The sequence below is a fragment of the Linepithema humile genome, chromosome 2, assembly GCF_040581485.1.
Source record: "Linepithema humile isolate Giens D197 chromosome 2, Lhum_UNIL_v1.0, whole genome shotgun sequence".
In the NCBI taxonomy this organism is placed as follows: Eukaryota; Metazoa; Arthropoda; class Insecta; order Hymenoptera; family Formicidae; genus Linepithema; species Linepithema humile.
The window spans coordinates 26,420,801-26,437,359 of record NC_090129.1 but is presented as its reverse complement, the minus strand read 5'-3'; the positions used below and the strand labels follow the sequence as shown (position 1 = coordinate 26,437,359).

At 31.9% G+C, this 16,559-nt stretch overlaps 1 protein-coding gene, 1 long non-coding RNA gene and 1 other non-coding gene across 18 annotated transcripts in view; 1 reads left to right on the top strand and 2 right to left on the bottom strand.

The window, feature by feature from the left end:
* The window catches only part of LOC136997950 (uncharacterized), a 112,869-nt gene that overhangs the window by 21,757 nt on the left and 74,553 nt on the right, over positions 1–16,559 (bottom strand). The window contains exons 1-2 of one of the 3 annotated variants that reach the window (XR_010888494.1): positions 9,739–9,995; positions 9,621–9,659 (exon numbers count right to left, since the gene is read on the bottom strand). The exons of 1 other annotated variant lie outside the window; for it this stretch is intronic. This is a non-coding gene — a long non-coding RNA (uncharacterized lncRNA). Of the gene's footprint in view, positions 1–9,620; positions 9,660–9,738; positions 9,996–16,559 lie in introns of those variants that run through there. One more of the 3 variants, XR_010888493.1, reaches the window with a different exon arrangement.
* Positions 1–16,559, top strand: part of LOC105667876 (octopamine receptor beta-1R-like) — a 72,974-nt gene that overhangs the window by 11,127 nt on the left and 45,288 nt on the right. The gene's annotated exons all lie outside the window — the stretch shown is intronic.
* TRNAA-GGC (transfer RNA alanine (anticodon GGC)) lies at positions 1,154–1,226 on the bottom strand. The gene has a single exon. It is a non-coding gene; the product is annotated as a tRNA-Ala (tRNA).

Below are 16,559 nucleotides of genomic sequence, written 5' to 3'. Positions count from 1 at the left end.
TCACGTAAAATCCTCTTATCTCGTAATCCATTATACGAGCTTGAAAGAGATGCCTCCTTCTCTCTCTCCCGTTCACGTACAGAATAGCGAGCAGAATCCCGTGGTTTTCACTGCAGTATCCACGACACATTTCGTGCAATTTTGCAGCAAAATATCCCGTTACTCTATGTATAGCATCGCTAATAATATTCTCCACGATCGACGATCCATTTTCATGGCGACATTAATTTGATTTGAACGATGGTGACTTGATAAAAGAATGTTTACCGTGTATGATTACTGAGAGAAGATAATATATTATTATATAATAATATAATTTAGAATCTTTATAAAAAACACACACATTCAATATAATATCCTTGGGTTTCTAATAATTATTTCAATAATCTTATTGTATATAATATTCCTTGAGAAAAAGCATACTTAAATATTTTTTAATAAATTCAGAATCAATCTTTCAATTAATAAAACAAAAATAATGAAAAAGTGATTAAAAATGTCATATTTAAATGTAGATATATCTTTTAGAGTTTTTACAATTTTTTAAGAGTGTATTTTGTTGCTTAAATCAAAGAAGGAAACTTATAAGCTAATGCGAAACTTGTAACACAGTTCACGCAATGGTAGCGAGTATTATTTGCGCGAGAAAATAGCATATTAAATAGCGGTCCGTTAATAAAATCACTCTTTCAGTTATTATCATCGATTACAGATGTCATAACAATTTGCATCACTGGATTCAATAAAACCTCCATATTCGAAAAATATGTAAAGGCAATTTAAAAGTTAAATTAAATGACTTTTTTCTCAAATTTTTTCTTAAAAGAAAAAAGTTGACATTTTTTTTAAATCTATATTTTTTCAAAACTTTAAACCACATATAATGGAAGGCTCCATATGTTTAACAAACGATAAATAATGAAAATGGCGATAAGAGCCGTTGCAGGATGTTCGTGCTAAATTTTTAATTTTTCTTAAAGAAATTAGTAAATTAGTCTACAAGAGACAGTTAAATTGTACACCGATCTCAATTCGAGATACTTAAAGTGTACGAAAATTTTAAAGTACATTGTTCTCATATATCGAGAAACTTTAATGTACGTATAGGAATTATTGTAAAGAAAGGAAGAGAGAAAAAATATCAGGGCGCGAGTGGCTAAGCCGGGAATTGAACCCGGGTCTTTCGCTTGCCGGGCGAATGTTCTCACCATTAAACTACTCAGACCCCACGCTTCTAACATTTATCTCTCCTAGATTAGGAAATCAACAATGCAACAGAACATTCTATTCAACTAATTTACTAATTTCTTTAAGAAAAATTAAAAATTTAGCACGAACATCCTGCAACGGCTCTTATCGCCATTTTCATTATTTATCCTATATTTTTTCTTTCAAAACATAAGATAATAAAATTATGAAAATCGTTACTTATCATAAGAATAATATTAAGTAAAAATAGTTTAAGTGATCTCTGATTTTATATTCCAGCTATATTCTAAATTAAACTTTCTTTAATATTTCTAATATTTTCATAAATTTAAATTGTTATGTCTTTGAAATAAATAATCCTATTAACATTAATTTAAACACTTTTGTTAATTATACATACAAAAAAATATTGATATAAAAATATTAAAAATTTCATAAAATATAAAAAATTTGATCAGAAAATCAAATTACATTATGTTCAATTAGACACACACATAAAAATTCCATCTATTATTTTAAAATAATTATTTGCATAAAATATTCAGAGAGAACAGAGAGAAAATTTGATGTGGCTTATATTGTAGGTTAAATATAAAATTAAGGATATATATTCAAACTATTTAATCTCTTATAATAAAACAATAATAACATAATGATTCGTGACAATTTGCGTGGATTTAATAATTTTGATGACCTAACATCTACCTACCCGACATTGATTTAAAGTAAAAAGTTAAATCACAAGGATCTGTATAAATCAATTGATAATTGATAATAAGCTCTAGTTAATGAAAATCGGCCGCAATTACGATAATTCGCATGGTTGAACATACGTATGTGCTTCAACGAGATTTCATTCTGCGAATGAACTAAATTCATATACACGCGTATAGCTCACGGAATAATGCCGAAGTTATGTTGGCCGCTAACGCTTAACACACATGCAGACAGTCGAGTGTTTCTACGTATTATCAGTCCAAACTTTTCCCACCGTCAAAACCATATCCCAGAATAATAATTATACACGATGACGGAAGCAACCTACATTTCGGATTCACGCGTACCTCCTAGTTTTCTAAAACATATATTACTAAACACTAGTTTATACTAAAACATACATTAGTATTGAACTGCTATCGTTTTGCATAATATCTCACTTCTTAGTTTTGATAATAGTTTTCTTAAATAAAAGTAGTCTTTATAAAAAGAGAATTTCTATTACTTTTAATTAATTACAATTTTGTATATCTTTATTAATTTTGACGATAACTTTTTTGCAATTTTTAGAGAATTTTAAAACAGTTCGGTAAACAAGATACAATTATATTTGTGATTTTAATACAGCTAAAATCACTTCGACAAATGCAATTATTATTGAAACCGATTGGCTTAAACGTTATAACGTGCATTCCGTTTTAATGTCATACTGTTAAAATAAAATGTCAAGCGACCATTATATTATATAACCGCGAGATATTGGCAAAAGTTTTTATGTACAATAAAGTTTACATCTGCGAATTTTTTTCATCGCAACCGCATGATTTGCATGCTTGCAGAAAATATATAACGATTCAATAGAGAGCGGAACGTGTAGATTAAACAAACTGAACCATTGTATTTTTATCTACGTTTTTATTATTGTTTTGTTTAATTTTAACTCTATTTCATTATTTAAATCAATTTATTTTTATTCGACAGGAATTCTTGAGTAGAGCAATATTTTATTTTATAATTTTTCGGAAATTTTTACTTGGAGAAATTTTCTTCATTTAGAGAAATTATATCTATATTTTCATGGATAAATTAAAAGAGCTAAATATAAAGATAAACAAAGAAGGAAAAGAGAAAGAAAGCTGCCCCTAGATTGGACCCTTGTGAAAGAAGTTTGAATACATGGGACGAATACGCGGGAGAGTAATCAACAGATTTGCATATGACTCCGACCCATTTTATCGAACGTTTTCATTAATGCAGGGCTTTCATCTGTCGACTCTGACAATCTGAAAATTCAATTAAACCCTATCAAGTCAGCAGCACTCCCACGGCACGGGTGCATTTTTCTTCTCATTCGCGATGAGAAGAAAAAATTTCATTGAGAAAAAACGGCCGATTATTCTTGTGAAAGAAAATTTTGAAAGTTTTGAAAAGTCGTGCAAACGATTCTCATTAATCGAGAGATATGACTTGATGAAGATTTAAACAGAATTGTAAAATCGAAGTGAGATATAAATAACGCAGAAAGATCGTGAATTTGTGCGAAGAAAAATTATACTACTTACACGTCTTAGAAGGTAAAATTCACGGTGAAACAGCTGTTACGCCATATATTGCAACGTCGTATATCTCAAGTTCACTTAATGGATCCAAGTAAGATCCACACGCGGAAGGTGGAAGGTATCGTAAATAATATCAACGTGGAGTGAGAGCCAATATCCCGCCTGGCAATTTCCGAAATCGGAAGTTATTTCCTGGATAGAGAAACTCGAACTAAAACTATCGCTTACTCCCTCTCTCCCTATCCGACGAATTTCCTGAGCAACATCGCACGAACACGGAGCAAGCCTCATTAAATTAGTTTTGGCAGGGTATTAATTAGGTCGCTAATGCATTGTTAAGAACGTCAATTGTCATGGGAATTTCTCTATCGATGACGTAATATTCCAAAATTCGGTAAATCAAATTCCATAAACTCAATCCTAAATTCATGACTTGATCCCGCATTTGCATTTGGTAGTGATAAGAGATATGAGAGATCGATTTTCATAAATATTAATAATCTTCATTTTTGCATCTTGGAACTTAAATGTTGCTTTTCCTCTCCATGATTCATGGAGTGGTTTCTTTTCATTATTTAAAAAATGTTTTTCATTTTCATTATTTAATTTTATCATTTTCCTCAGTCTTTAAATTTTTGTCCTTTAAACTGCATATCGGTATGCATATACAATCCCACGTTGCGACTTTTACGCTGCAAGCTTCACGTTGGTAATTCAAGATTTAAAACAAGATCTCGTAGAAGCCGAGACATAACAACGGGAATAAATTAGGGAAGCCGCGTAATAAATGTAAATACGGCGCTAACCGCAGTTATGCTAAGCAGAGACAGGCAAGAGAGGAAGGTGAAAACTTAATTTTGCCACGAAACAGAATTGCACTTTAACTCCGTCGCCAACACGCGACTTGACCCTCGCCACGCGAGGTTTAATTGGGTAAACATTATTTGGCCATACGGTATACATACGGTGGGTTTGCCTGCTACGTGAGATAGTTAAATTTAGCCTTTCACAAGTCTGCCAAGAGTGATGTAAAATGAAGAGACTTCCGGATTTCACCACAAGCTCATAAGCTATCCTTATAAGGAAAATTTGAAAAATAGTCTCAGTATATTTTATAATTTTAAAAATTACTATATATGTTTCAAATCATATTTTTTATGTATCTTAGATCACGTCTTTCTATTTCTATCTACATTTTAAATAATTTTTTTCTCTTTTTTCCATGTTATTCATATTGTTTCTTCTTTAAATTCTTCTAATTGTTTTAATTAATTTGTATTGCTCGCTTAAATTAGATATTTATCAAATATGAAATACTTTCGCTAAACGAAAATTTTCTCTTAAGTAACAACTTGTACAGAAAAAAGAATAAATAATAATCAATCAGATTCAAGATTACGCTTGAAATAGCTGTGAAGAGGATAAAATAAACTGTTATATATAAATCTCTTTCCTATCCAAACAAATGCTGATTGAGTTAACTATAGCGAACATAAGCTATCTCTTTGCACGGCAGGGCTGTTTGCAAAGGAAATTAATACACATTCAATTTCGCTTTTTGATCAAGGATTTAATTTACAATACCGTTGTATATATATATATATATACATGACAATCACGACACGTATCGCGACACTTGCTTGGAACTTTCTTCAGATGCTGTTTGATGAAACTCTTTCAATATTTGCAAAGTGTCCGGTCGATTGAGATCGACAGCGTTGATTGTGAATAAAGAACGAGAAAATCGATTTGCAGTAAAGAATAATAGCTTTGCATTATTTAATTAAATTTTTCTTTTATAAAGTAACAACATTACGTAAAATATTAATATACGGAACATTTCAAAGAACATTTAAAAATTTTTTAAATACCTTATAGAAAATTGAAAAAACAAAATTGGATAAACATTCTTTTACTATCTTTACTCATACTCTACTATTCAATTTGGTTTAAATTTCGAAATTAAGTAGCTCAATAATACAGTTGCCGACAAGTCTCATCGAGGCGAAGGCAAACACAATTTCAACTCTCTGAGGAACATATACATCTATTTTGTCGCACCTCGCGCAAAACAAGCGTATCACGTTCTCGTACGATTCTGCTTTTCGGCAAGAAAGCTCTGCGATTCGACAGAGTGATAAGTTTCGAATGACTTTACCACGCAGTGAATGGAAGTCTGATTAGGCGTCTTCACAAACTTCCTTCACTTCGAATTTTCAGAAGACGATACACGTATTGAGTAGAGTATGTCAAGAACAAACGCGGCTGATTTAGGAAGTACAAATAAAAGAGGAGAATGAAAGATATCCTATATAGATATCGTGCTATATACAAAATATTGGATCGTTTAAAAAATTTTTATACATTTTTCTATAAAAGTTATTGCAAAAATTCGTACAAATAAAAGAAAATTATTTATTTCCTTTTTTCAATGTTTCATTAGTTCCTTAGTCTACGCTTTGATCAAAATATTGAATTATTAAAAAATGGAATAAACTTTAAATTGAAAGAGATTTGACATTATTCATATTAGTATTTGTAAGATATAAATATTTAAAAAAATATTTACATTTTATTCTCGAATATAGCAATTTTCAGCCATTTAGAATTTAGAATTACGTAAATATATTTAATATCTCCTAGGCAAGGAAATGCAAAAAAATTCAGCTTTTGTCCGCCTAGGCACCACTGTGCACCACCCAACTACTACCCTACTACTATTACTCTCGATCGAAGTCCGGAGACCGATGCAAGCCACGCGAGGTTAAGGGCGCTCGTGCATCAGTGCCGCGCGAGCGGGTTGCATGCCTAGTGTAAAAAGCGGTAGTTTAGATAGAATCTCGAAGAGGCGATGGCGGCAAAAGCGGTGGCAAGGTCCACCGTGTATAAGCGACGCGTGCAACGAGCTCTGACAGTCGTGACCGAGACCGAGACCGCCGTTCACTCTTTGTTTTTCTTCCTCTTCTCAATACGGAAACAATAATATGTTTCGAAAAGTAAATCAATTAAAGTCAACTTTCTTAAACGTTTTTTTAACATTTTTAAAGTTTAGTTACTCTTTGGATTACGTCACGGTCGACAATATCACCGCTAGTGAGAAATTTATTAGCGTCACGGAAATGAGTTGTAATAGATTCGCCGGATGCAATCTAAATACAAATTGTCTCTCTGACGAACGAGGAGGGCTTGATCGACAAGATCTATTAATATCTGGGCAGTCGATAAATTATTTCTCATACATATCCGATATCGGTGATTATGAGCTGTATCGCTCATAAATTTTACAATTCAAAGATTGCAGCTGGATCGCTGAAATAAATGATGTGTGATATGTATAGTGTGCAAATATTATAAAAATACATAACAATGAAATACGCGTTCATGAAATATTCTTATATAATCCAGCATTAAATAAAGAATATTTATTTATTTAAAAATATTTAAGAATAAATAAATACAATATGTAAGGAAAAAAAATTAAAATAATCTATTTATAAAATCCTTACTTATGACGCAAAATATTAATTTTTAAAGTTCACTATCAAATATGAAAAAAACTCGCGAGAATGTTTCTAGTTGTTTTAATAATGGATTCGCCGTTGTATCTTATATAAATCACATTTGAACGTGTCCTGCAACTTTTTCGCGCTGGACAGGCAGAGCTTTTTGTGTCGCACGTGACAAACGATGTGAAACACGGTCAGTACGGAACTTCCAATTTTCCAGCAACCAGCCAGGAAACTTGGCAAGGTACAGATGTCGGAGTTTCCTCCGAGCGAGAGTAGTTATCGACGAGTGAGTGTGTGGAACAATGTTAGAGTTGGCGGAAAGAAAAAAATTAAAAAAGAACCAACAGAAAGCCGTCTTCATAGCCGTCAAAATAGAACAGTTTTAACAGTATTCCTCACTTGTCAGGTATAAATTTATCGAAGCATAAGCATAGAAAAAATAAATAATATAATAAACACTAAAAATTTAAATTTTAATAAATTTGAATTCCAAAATTTCTAAATTTCTTAACTAGATATTTTGTTCAGTCGGGTTTTATTTTATCTATCATCTTTCTAATTGACTCTAAATAATCATCTTTTTCGTGATACGCATATTGGATAATAGATTTTTCCGCGAATGCGAATAGCGAATACCGCGAAGAACTATCAACGACAATACAGCGGGGAAACGCAATATCGAGTTCTCGTTCCGCGGTCTTTGTTCGCTCTCTGCGAATAAAAGAGAAACGAATTCACTTGGCCTCTATTGTTTATCCAATAAAAAAAGAGAGAGAGAGAGAGAGAGAACAAAAAAGCAAACGTTTGATTTTTTGAGATTCAGGAGAATGCAATATAATTTGTGCAAAAGTTATTATTTTAATTATCATTTCGTAAGATGTGAATAAAAACAGATTTTATGAAATGCTTTTTAAACATTATCCTTTATTATTATTTTATCTATATCTATAATATATTCCTAAATTCAATTTTTTTTTCAATTATTTTCAGCTATTTTTAATAGTTTAATAAAATAATTTGTTTCGTAGACTTATTTAATATTCTTTTATATTTATATTCTTTTGAAAATGTTGTTTAAAAACTTTTTTTGAAAAAGAACTTTTTTTTCAATAACAATATCTTCCTATTCTATGTAAAATTCAAAATTTTAATTTTAATATTATACTATCAATGCATGAAAAAAGGCAATAAAAGCCACTGTTGAATGTTCATGCAGAAAAACACATATTTCAAATACAAATAATAATAATCGGCATGAATATCAGACCATCCTCAGTGTAAAATATTGATGTTCGCAATACAAATTTAATAATTAATGAGTTTATGTCAATAATGCTTAAAAAAATTTTAGCGTAATTATAAATGGGTTGATCTTGAATTATTAGTGTATTCTGATTGTTACAATGTTACTAATTTACCCAGAATAAAATTATTGAAGAATGAAATAAAAATAGAAGCAAGTACATACGTAATAGACTTTAGTCTTGCTTCTACTTATTTCATTGTTGCCTTTTCTTATGTATTGACAGTTAAATCATATGAGCCTTTAAGAATTTTATTTAATATTATGTTTGGAAATGAAATTTATTATATATACTTCCATATGTAATATTTGTGAAACTTTCATGTTCATAATCCAGAATTAAAACAAGTACCATAGCGTGAATAATCATTCAACAATTTTCGCTCGCGATAAAAAACTTTTTCTTTAAAAATTGCATGCAAATTTTACTTTTTATTTTTTCAAAAAGTCAGTTATTCTTTCATAAACGCAAAGAAAATTCCTCTCTCCTGCTATTTGTCGACAACTTAGCACATAAGATGTTAGACGAATGATCGAAGGATGTTTCTGTGGCAGAGTAAAAAAAAAGGAAAGAGAGAGAAAGACTGCGAGAAACAGAGCGAGAAGGAGGAAGGATGCGTTTCTTTCTCGAATCCATCGCGTGTCAAGTTCAATGGATCGCCGTTGGTTTGTTTGCCAGCGCGGTCAGCCAAGAGAGCTCGCAAAAATTGGCTCGTGCAACCTTAACCTTCGACCGCGAAAGCTTTCACGGCCAAAACCGTCGTCGTCGCGACGCGCCGAATTTATCGTTATTATCGTCGCGAAACTCTCTGTTTCCTTTCTCGGGGTATACATTTCAAGATAACAGTCGTGATTATCGATGTAAATCGCGCGGCCGTGAGCGCTTTGCTTCTGCATCACTTCCGTGGTTGAAATTGCATATCACTCTTGCAATTCGCGATAAATTTGCAGATTACATTTTATTGACGTAAAGTTGTTGCAATCAAAATATATTTTATTTCATATAGGATATGTATTTATTTTTTATTCTACGTTTATAATAAAATTTTTATTTTATATATAGAGTGTCTCAGACCAACTGTATCACTTGTTAATAGCAGATTTCTGAGGTCCTTTGGCGACGAGAACTTTTGTACCAAAATGTCGAGGCTACAATGATTTTTAAATGCGACATTTTCGTATAAACATTTTTGTCTCCAAATGACTTTAGAAATTCACTATTAATGATATACGATTAGTCGGTGAGATACCTCTTATATTTTACATTATTTTTAAATATATTCTTTTAATGATATTAAAATAAATTAAATTGAATCGACTCACCGGTACGATGCGCAGCAGCGGAGTTGTTCACATGTTGATCTGTAACAAGTAGAATACATTTTTCGATAAATTATACAAATTACATTTTACAAATTATAGATAACAGTTAAATAACTACTCATCCTAAAGTTGCTCCGCCGGCGCTCGAAGCCCTTCCTGAGCCTCCTCCTCCTTCTCCTCCTTCTCCTCTCAGTCTTCTTTGTGACTGCCTTTACGACATTCACACGCGTTCGCGATACGAATTCGTAAATCGCACGATGTTTCAAACGATACTCGTACGAGACGCGTACTTTGTCGTTCGGACAAAGTAAAATTCTAATATCATCGTAATGGATCACTCACGTTCGACACTCGCTGTGGGAAGTGTAGTATAAGGATACTTTTAAAGAAGATAATACGCCGATACGGAACGCGATCTATCCCGTACAAGTGCCGCCGTGCGAAAGAAGTAATAAAAAGGACAAAGTCGCGCCGATTCCGGAAAAGGAATTTGAAGAATGCGGAGAAAAACCACAATATGCGTGCGACAGAAAGAGAGGGAATACGGAGCGCGCAGGCTAAGCGCGACTACGTAAACAACCCCACCACCTCACCGCGAATCGGTCTCGAAATTCTTAACACTAGAGAAATTATCGAACATCGAAATTCAATTTCAACTTGATTTCAATAAATGTTCGGTAAATACTTTATACATTCATATACTGAGTTCTGTATATAAAGAAGAATAAATATTTTATAAAAAAATAATTGATAAATAAATTATTCTTCAAAATTTGAATGTAGAAAAGGGAAATAAAAAAAGAGGATACATCAAAATTATTTTTGATAGTTCTAAAAATTGACCTAGTTTTATCTAAATCGGAGAAGAGAAGGATTTTAGCGAAAATTTCACGCGAGTACACTCGAGCAAGTTTCGAATGACGACAATCAAATACTGCAACAGAATGAATCGATTGCGTTGATTATGAGTAAATACGAAGCGCAAACTAGAGTAGTAATTGCGGATGAAGTCTCTTTGACGCTGTAATGTTCAAAATTGTTCGAGTAACGAGTAAAACCGTATCATTGACACGAATCATTACATTAAATAAATTATTACACTGAACGGTTCATTACATTAAATAAATGAAATTAATACATCATTAATCGAATAAATCATTGCATTCAATATAAATCTTTAACTCATCATTACACAAATCATTACATTAAATACGCATATCATATTACATTAAATACACTTTGCATGAAATAAATCCTTTTCTTAAATAAATTATTACGTTAAATGAGTAATATTTTTCCATAAAAACTCTTGCTTTATAAAAAAAGTCGATTAAAAGAAGAAAATGAGGAAAATTAACATTATTCAAAGAGAATCCATTTCTCTGAATCCCATATGTTGTAATACCTACTCTGCATATTATAAAAGTCATCTTTTTAGATTTATTAGAATTCGAACGGAAAGAAATTACGCAGTATCTGGTACATCGTGCCAGCAATTAATGCATATGTATTAACGCACGGTTATTTCGCAAAATGTCCGCGCCGTTGACAGTTTATGCCCGTTCTACAGTTCCCTATTGTACGTCGCATCCTATTGTCCTTCTTTATCGTTCGAAAGCTAATTATAATCGGCCTTTGTTAAACGTGTAATACGGAATCTGCAGCACTGCTCGCGGAGAATTTGCATAGTCGCAACACAAACAAAATTCATTGAAGCGCGCACATTAACGCGCGCACACGCGGATTATGCGCTCGATCGATCGATCTGCTACTTCGTGCCAAGTGTTTCAATAACGGAAATTTAAATTCTGAACAAAATCAAGAGGATTTTAGAATGCATGTTTTATTCTGTTTATTCGCGACGTTTTGAGCTTTTATAAATCCACGGCAAATTTAGTCGTTCAAATAAATAGCGAAATAAATGACAATGCAGTTATTGTCGTGTGAATTAACGTAGTCTGTAATTGCTTGTTTACGTCCATTCGTCGTAATTTGCAATTATTTCTGCCCGATGAGTATTATAAATATAATATCAATCTGAATTACGACTAAATAATTTTCAACTAATTGATAACGAATTTACACAAAGTTTATATTAAAATAATAGTTATTAATAAGAGCAAATATTTGCTATTTGTTAATAAAATAACGACAAAATATAAAAAAATAATTATATAAAATCGTAATCAATCTTGTAAAATAAAATAACATTAAAATCTAAACAAAATTTAATTAAATAAAAAGTCTACAAAATTAATCTAAAATAAAATCTGGATTCAATTAATAATTTTATGTATTTTGCACTTTTATTTTTATGCGTGAAAAATGTTTAGTTAATAACTTTTTTTTAAATATACACACAAAATTGAACTTACAGTTTTAACCGATAGATTGTCATTGAGAAGACACGTGTATGTCTAGATTACATAGGTTTTTATTATTGAAAAAGAGGCATGTTTATACGCGAGAATAGCGGACAAACGCGCTGAATGAAGCTTGATTAATGGTTGCTGCTAATTGGTTTATTTGTTCGAGGATATCACTGTCTACGCCGTACAGATATCCTATGCTTTTTGATTTTCACTATGTACACGCTTGATGACGATTCATTTGTAACAGTCCGTTGCATTTGTTTGCAGAATACAATTTTAATGAAACGCTGTTTCTCTTGGCGGCTGATAAGTAATTAATCAAAACGTGTTTGCAAAGGGAGAATTTAGGTAAGATAAATGGAACGGCTTATTATAGCAGAGCTAGATTTCAATAAAATACGTCGAATAATACATCCAAAAATAAGAATCTTATTAATCTTATTAATCCATAAAGAAACAAGCAAACAAATGAAGGCATTAGAATAAGATTGATATAAATGAAAATAAATAAAAGAATTAGTTATCCATTAAGATATAATAATACTAATTTAAAGAAAAAAAATTAATTAAAAAATCGTGAAAATCATACGCGTCAAGTTAGCCCCCCAATATTAGAAATAATTAAGTTATTTTACAGGATTCGTTTGCACATCTCTAGTAAAAAAGTTATTAAAAAAAAAAAAAAATCAACCTAATCGATAGATTTTCGTTTGCAAATTTAGAAAGCATGATTACTATACGATAAAAATTTATTCACTGTAATTTCCATATACTAAAGCAATAATTGTAAGAAAGAGTTTGCAAAATGCCATTCGCAAATTCTAAATGATACATTGCGAAATATTTCAAAGGTATTTCAGTAGTAAGATATTTCATTGCGCGTACAAAGCAGATAGCATCAAGCGGTAACGGTATGAAGTAGCGAATCGTAATCCACGTCGGAATATGCAAATGCTTCTTCTTTGCCTTGCGTTACATTGCGAAGCAAAGCCTGGCTGGCTTTTCCCTTCGTTTCAATACACGGAAATCCTTTTGAAAAGGAAAAGCCCTTTTGTATCTCGTAATTTTAATCAGCATTCGTGTATTGGGTAGGTTAACTTTCATCAAAGTACCTCGCGTCATCACAGTTCTCGAAGAGATACGGAAAAATCTTTTAAAAGTAACTTACTCAATTATCATTTTAATTTTATTTCATTTCTTGTAGTAGAATGTTCCAAATGCTAATATAGTGCAATTTTTTCAAAAAAATATTTTACACGATACATGTTTAACTTTTATATAATTAATATATTTTTCATATGATTATAATTTCATAAGATTAATAATATTCAGCGAGATGCATATTTCGAACATCGATAAAATTCTCATTTATATAAAATTTAATGATATTACGTCGTCTTTTTACGCGCGGAGTGAACTGAAGAATGAATTTTTCAGTCGGCTCATTACGGTTAGTTTAACCTTCGCTTATTACATCATTATTCTTTCAAAACACACGTACATGGAACATAAAGATTACGCTGCTTTTTGATATCTGCTGTCGCCAAAAATGTTTTCCGATAAGAAAATCAATCGTTGTAGTTATTTTATAATTTCTTTTTATAATTATTAAATATTCTGCAAAGAGAGAAAGAGAGAGAAAAAGAGAGAGAGAGAGTTGTACTGTACAGACAGAAACTATTAATGGTAACGTTATACTAATGAAAAAAACAGTACCGAAGGTATACAAAAGAGCGCGAAACTAAGTTCTCTACAATCAAGCATCTTACATTTTCGAAATAAATGGAGCCAGGTGCTTAGAGCCATAATAGTGCTTTAATAATCATGTTCGTTTCCTCAAACTAGAACGAACGATTTCGTGCGGCGAATGTGTGGATACCCTCTCGCTTCCACGCTGAAAGCTTTCGGGAGGAGGGCTTTAGCAAAGCGGAAGCTCGTTGTTCGCCCTTGACTCCATCGAACGGACCGTATTCTTGTCCGTATTCTTGTCTTGTAATTGGTCAAAGATCATTCTTCTTTTTCTCCTTATCACGAGATAACGCCCTAAATATTTCGTTCTATTTCTTTCACCCTCTCTAGATTTCAATCAATCGTTGATTGTATTATTGTAGCACAATTCGCCGAAACAAAGATAAGACAACAAATAGGGAAATAGTTTGGAAATTAGTTCATTATCGATCGCACATTGTCTATTGAATTTTTAAATTAATATTAGTAGAAATTAATATTAATAGAAACATACTTGTTTAAAAATTATATTAATTTTTTTACAATTAACCAGATAAATAATGGGGACAAATTTGACCCAGAAGAGAATATAAAAACAGTAACAAACCTCATTTCTCTGAAATCATAACAATTAAAAAATTCAATAGGTCATTAAATGATCGTTAAACGCTGTTTCTTAGAAAGACTGAGTCATCTTGGATTTTACGAAACTGCAACCCACACTAAGTAGGGATCTTGAGATCTAGACTTCACGATCCTTGAAAGGACTTCCGATGCGCCAAAAATGGGACAACGTCTCACTCCTGTAATCTCTGCGAGGTTTTCGTTCTCATCTACTATCAATCCCGCTTTTTCTTTTCATACGTCGGCAGATAGGCTTTGTCCCGTGTGGCGTGTGCTCGGTTTCCAAAAAGAGTATAAATTGTCGGTCTCGAGATACGATCCTCGAATTGAATCGAAAAGACCTAGTTCCGCCGGTAACCAAAAGACGTAAATAGGGTAAGGAAAAAAGACGGAGCAAGACAGCGAGTTTTGAGCGAAATATTTATGAAAGCTGCAGATTGTTAAGATACACCGAGGGAGGGATTTCCGTTCCCTCGGTCCAGAAAAAGTTCTTGAGTTCCTAAGGGGAACTTTAGGGTTCGTAAACATTGATTGTGTCCGTATTAAAAATTTTAAATCGCCCGTCACGAATTCAAGGCTATTTCTTTTTATTTAAATAAAACTTTATATTTATAATCTAATTTAAATTTATCTGTTTTACTAAATTAATATTTTATTAAAATATTGATTGACATAAATATCGATAATACCATTATTATCTAACAATATCTATATTATTGTTTGCGTGTAAATTAATTTAGTGTTAAATGATTTAAACTTTGACATTACTTAAATGGAGGATACTCGTTTATAAGACACTAAAAATATATTGACTTATTATCGCGAAATAAAAGCAGTTTCCGAGCGAGCTCATAAGTAGTATCGTTTGTTATAAATACGACACTCGTTCAAAAATGCAAAGACAGAAATAAATCTTTATTTTCAGTGGCTATCACGTGGCTGTAGTTACTGCCTACTTATCGTTGAATTACTTAGCGATATTGATTGATAAACGCTTCTCACTATTTCTTTCCCTATTGTTATAAGATTTAACAAAAGTCTTACATCAGAAAAAACTTCAGAAAATAGAAGACAAAAAATAAGAAAAAAAGAAAATTAATATGTAACTTATTTGTATTATTGTATATGTATTCTTTATCATATATATTTATTAATTTTTTCGTTAATCATTATATATTCATAAAATATGATATTGTTATATATATTGTCATTTATAAGATATATTTCATTAAATATATTACCAAATAAAATAGTTATATTTTTTGAAATTATGGAAATTTCGTCAGTCCGATTCCGCATAGATCATCTAAAACAAGGTCCGGCATATTTCGAGTAAATTATGACAGATCACGTACGTCACGTCATGAGAGATGTTATCCCGCGGATAAGGACTAGGTGGGTCTTGCTCTTTTAAGCCAGAAGGTGCAAGGCTTCAAGGCCAACGACCAAAAATAGCTTTAAACGGCATTGCAACAACTTTGCTAGTCTAGACTTGATGCGCGATAGGAAAGTCGATAGGCGCATTATTAATACATAATCCGAGCCTTCGTGACAAAACGGCAATGCAATTGACGTTAATTTTTCGACTTTTGCACGTTATTTTCTCTTGACTATTTTTTCTTTTCATGACTATTTGCTTTTGGTGAAGACATGAAAAACAATTTTCAAATACTGTTAATTATTTGAAATATTAAATATAAATATAAATATTAATTTTCGATTACAATTACAAATATGTTCTTTTATCACATCATCAAAACAGCCATAACTCAAATGGAGCAAAAACAAAGTGCTGAAGAAGTATCTTAAATGATTAAAAAAGTCTTGCCATTTATCGCATTATACATTCCATACGTGTGTGCGGCAATTCAGGGCTTGCGCGTTTTGTACAACGCTGGCAAAATAAGAAATGGAAGAAAAACAAGGGAGGATACCGTGGGTGATCTTTCCGGAAGTCGGTTCAAATATCGAACCGAGGGGTAACAGAGTCATTGGCGAGCAGCCAAAGTTGACATGCGCGAATGTACAAAAGGTCTGTGTCTCGATATGCGTTCTCGCAGTTTGAGAAAAGGCCGAATAGTCAACAGGGAATTATAGACGGCGGTGAAGATAAATGCAGTGAAAATTAGGTCATTCGAGAACAAACAAGAATTAACGGCGAATTGCTAATAACGTATCGCTTCTTCGTCGATTCTCTCTCAAAAGCAAGACGATA